The 4,708-nt window shown below is 36.0% G+C and overlaps 1 pseudogene; it reads right to left on the bottom strand.

The window, feature by feature from the left end:
* Positions 1 to 3,648: 3,648 nt before the first annotated feature.
* LOC109475221 overlaps positions 3,649 to 4,708 on the bottom strand; it is a 9,647-nt pseudogene continuing 8,587 nt past the window's right edge.

Here is a 4,708-nt window from a genome sequence, read left to right as displayed (position 1 = left end):
GGCCACAAGGTAAGGCATTTTCTAGTCCGCATCTATCGCTGTTCCGATTCTTCTGCTCACATGATAAAAGTGTTCCTCACTAACGATATGGACATCCCACTTCATTCTACTCTGTGTTGACCTATCCATTACAGATACATGTTTTATCATCTTTCTGATGAGGATTGTAAGAGACAATCTTTACGTAGACAAAAGACTCTGTCCTGTTTTACACGCCTTACATGTTTGTAGTTGTATGCTTTTCTAGAAGTGTGCGTTTTGTCTGTTCGCCTTCACCAAATGATCAGGGAGAGGAACAGAGAAAAATGTGCACCACAAAAAAAAGATGTACAAAATGCCAAAAAGACATTCAAAACAAGTCGGAGTCTCACATCTGCTTGTAGATTACATAAGAGGGACATCATGGTATTACTGGTTCGACGTCATCACTGTTGCTCAGCCAACTGGTTTTTAACTGCTTTAAATTGATAAACTGACTGAATGTCTTACTTCCAAAGGTGTTGTTGATTTTTAGTAATGCTTTCTCTTTTTATAGCTGTATTTCAGCTGGTACATGTACAATCGGTCACATTCTATAAGGGAAGCCTTATGTGTTCCTTGCAGTATCCAACGACTTGACTGGGCAGCCCCTAACATACACACTTTAAAACTTACATAACATATTCTAATGGCACAGCGTCTACCTCTATGACAGAACAACCATTCCTTCATGTAGCCTCCCAGAGTTGGGAGTCTAGACTTTACACGTTTTCTTATATATTTCAGGACATTAATTTTCAAACGCACAAATTTTTCTTATCAAGTTTACCCAATCAAAGTCTTTGCAATTTGTCACCAAGGAAACTTGGTATGATTCTGTCATCAGTAGGACATTGTGTGCCTGTTTTTAAACAGGTGATTATAAAAAAAAAGGAAAAAAAAACTACACGTATTCTATAATGGCACAGCGTCTACCTCTATGACAGAATCACCATTTCTTTAAACCTTTTTCCAAACATGCTAGAAAACTCAGGGTGTTGCCGATTTATCACCAAGTAAACTTGGTATGATTCTGCCATCAGAAGGACATTGTGTGCCTGTATCTTAACAAGTGATTATACGAAAGCAAAAAAAAAAATACATAAGTATTCTATAATGGCACAGCATCTACCTCTATGACAGAATCACCATTTCTTAATACATTTTTAAACATGCTAGAACAGTCAGATTGTTGCCAATTTATCACCAAGTAAACTTGGTATGATTCTGCCATCAGAAGGACATTGTGTGCCTGTATCTAAACATGTGATAATAAAAATTTAACAGCAATAAAACTGTGCATAGTCTATAATGGCACAGCGTCTACCTCTATGACAGAATCACCATTTCTTAAAACCTTTTTCAAACATGCTAAAAAACTGAGAGTGTTGCCAATTTTTCACCAAGTAAACTTGGTATGATTCTGCCATCAGAAGGACATTGTGTGCCTGTATCTAAACAGGTGATAATAAAAAAGCAAAAAAAAACCCACAAGTATTCTATAATGGCACAGCGTCTACCTCTATGAAAGAATCACCATTTCTTAAAACCTTTTTCAAACATGCTAAAAAACTCAGAGTGTTGCCAATTTATCACCAAGTAAACTTGGTATGATTCTGCCATCAGAAGGACATTGTGTACCTGTATCTAAACAGGTGATTATAAAAAAGTACACAATAAGTATTCTATAATGGCACAGCGTCTACCTCTATGACAGAATCACCATTTCTTAATACATTTTTCAAACATGCTAGAAAAGTCAGAGTGTTGCCAATTTGTCACCAAGTAAACTTGGTATGATTCTGTCATCAGAAGGACATTGTGTGCCTGTATCTAAATAGTTGATAATAAAAAGCAATAAAACTTTAATGGCACAGCGTCTACCTCTATGACAGGATCACCAATTGAAGACTTCCAAGTATTCAGAAGAAAATCCACGATCTAAATGTGGCCAATTTGTCACCAAGTATAGTTGGTATGATTCTGCCATCAGAAGGACATTGTGTGCCTGTATCTAAAGCCAGATTAATAAAGGAGTAAAAACTACCAGTATAACAGTGACTGAAATCAGGAGTCACCTATACAGGACTAGAATGTGAAAATACATTTAACATACCGTGATTACGGAAATGTTAAATCAAAAAGAAAAAGTGTTAAAGAGCTCATAAAGGTTTTCTGACGTGTATATGTAACGCCATGACTTCAGTCTGATCAGCCTTTGTAAGAGTTCTTAAGTACAAAGACTGGAGAGTTTCCTGAACACACTCTCAAGGATCTCAAAACGGAAAAAATGTATATTTTCATCATAAAAATAACATCCACATGTCACCTCATGGCTAAAATGCAGTTCGCTCTGTAAATGGTATATGAATACCAGAGCAGCAGACAAGCCTCTAGGTGATAATGACTCTGCACATGTTTATAGATGTTAATTGTAAAGATTATGCAATGATATTGCTCCATTAAACCAGACGAACTGCATTTTTATGGATGACATCTGATAGAATCTCAAATCTGGTACCAGAATGTAAAAAAAGGAAAATGAAGTGGTACTTAGATAGTCTGAGTTAGTTTGTTCTATCCCTATTTCCTACAACAAACAAAAATTTTGATGTATTTAGGAAAATTTTGGAATCGCACGAAAATGGTTGGGGAAAAGTAATTTAACCCTTTCTTTGTCTGTATTAAAGATGTAAAGGCAAGGCATGAAGGATGGTGTCTTTGTAAAAATCGGCCTATTCATCATTATAAAGGCACAAAGAACAACTCAGAATTGAAATGATTAATTTTGCAGTTGTCGTACAGCTTTTTTGAAAGTACATGGGAATTGATACAGTAAGTGAGTAAGTTTGTACATAACAAAAATTAATAGATACCAGTAAAGTTGCAAGCAAAAGTCAGAGCACTGTTTCCTCTGGGCGATAAACCATATTGTCAGGAACTGGTCCGGTCAGTACAATCCTGTCAAAATAAAATAGTGGCTATTAGTGGAAATGCAGTATAACACAAATGGAAAAAAAAAACAACAATTCTAAAAACGAATATGCATTTCTGTGATTATTTCCATTTTCTTTCATATTTATAATTAGATCCCAGCTTTACAGCTCTCAGCTCAAGAAGGAACAAGAATCTTTTACATAGTTCAATTATAGCGATTTGTTTAGCAAAATTTTTAAAGTTCTTTTGATTTGATTCCTTGGGTATGCTTACTGTTACAGTAGCAATTTATTACATTTGAACTGCAAATTCATCATGAAGTGATTCTAATTGCCTTAATATCTGATACAAAGGAAGTTGTTATATTTGTACACTCACCGTTTGGGGTCCGCTCACAGATGAAGTATCTTTTCTTTTTACATTTGACATCGTTCCACTTGCTGTTTTTCCAGTTTGTCCGGAAATACTCTGCACAATCTTCAGGATTTTTGTACCGACCCAACCAATTTTTCCCCCCGTTATTTGGCTCTTTTCGTGACCAGTATTTAAAAGACCCAAGAGACTTGCCATCAGGCCATTTCCATTTGCCATTTTTCTTCCTGTCATTCAGTCCAAACCAAAAACCCCTAGAGGTGCTTTTAGCATTTTTTAACTTAATCAGGAAATTGTTAGTGCTTTTGTCCTTTGGCATTGCTAGATTTCCTCCTGCTCCTTGGCGTTTGCAGAAGGTAGATGCATCGACCCAGTTTTTCCAAATGCTGAAAGCTTTGTAGCACTTTCTGTTCTTCCGTTGATAACCGCCATCGCATGTACCTAAATCGGAACATGTTAAAGTTTGTTACAACATCACAATAACAGTTCACCTTAGTGCCCATGATTGTTCAAGCCACAATATCTTATTGTGATATCATGCAGCATCTTTTCTGAAAGTAGAGTGTACAGTCAATGTGCTTTACCCAGTACTGGCTTTAATGTGATTATTATTAGCTGCCTGTTCCTCAGCAGTGTAATTGGAATAAGAGCATGCTAGATGTTGTTAGTAACAGTTTATCATGTGCATGGTTTTCGACACTACAGTCCCTTTTATTACAGTATGCATCTGCCTACTTGAGCAGAAGATAGCTTTGCATATACTGTCTTTAAAAGGGGTGTATGTCCAACCATATAAACACAGCGGTTACAACAAAAGTAAGAGTCAATTTCAACTCAATGTATTTTTGTATTAGGAGACATCCGGGTAAAGATTGATAAACACATTCTCATTGCATTCTGTTTGATGGGAATTATTCTGTAGCATTAACAAGAATCCCAGTTTAACCCTAAACAGTACACCTGGGGTCCGCGCGGACCCCAGCAGTATATATTCTGTAATATCTTTTTTGTTTCTAAAGATTTTTTTCTGAAATTTTAGGTAATTGTCACCCACAAAGTTGTCTCTCAATACAGTGCAGAAAACTCCGTTTCTACCATTTATAAAAAAATTAAATCTGATTTTCTTTTGGGGTCCGCGCGGACCCCAGCCGGCTTTCGATCATAATGGATACACTGGCGTTCTTATACATTACCTTATTTCCGTTTTTATATGTTTTTATTGCATTCATCGTATGTCTACCAAGTTTTCTAAAGAATGGTGCAGTAATAGAATTAAAATTTTTGTATAAACTTTGGTGTAATTATGACGTCATATGACGTCAGAGCTAATAATATAGTCCGCCATATTGGATTTTGTACCAATGACGTCATCAAATTAAGT

The sequence above is a fragment of the Branchiostoma belcheri genome, unplaced genomic scaffold (assembly GCF_001625305.1).
Source record: "Branchiostoma belcheri isolate BF01 breed outbred unplaced genomic scaffold, Haploidv18h27 scaffold103, whole genome shotgun sequence".
In the NCBI taxonomy this organism is placed as follows: Eukaryota; Metazoa; Chordata; class Leptocardii; order Amphioxiformes; family Branchiostomatidae; genus Branchiostoma; species Branchiostoma belcheri.
The sequence above is the reverse complement of the archived record's forward strand: the minus strand, read 5'-3'. Positions and strand labels throughout refer to the sequence as shown.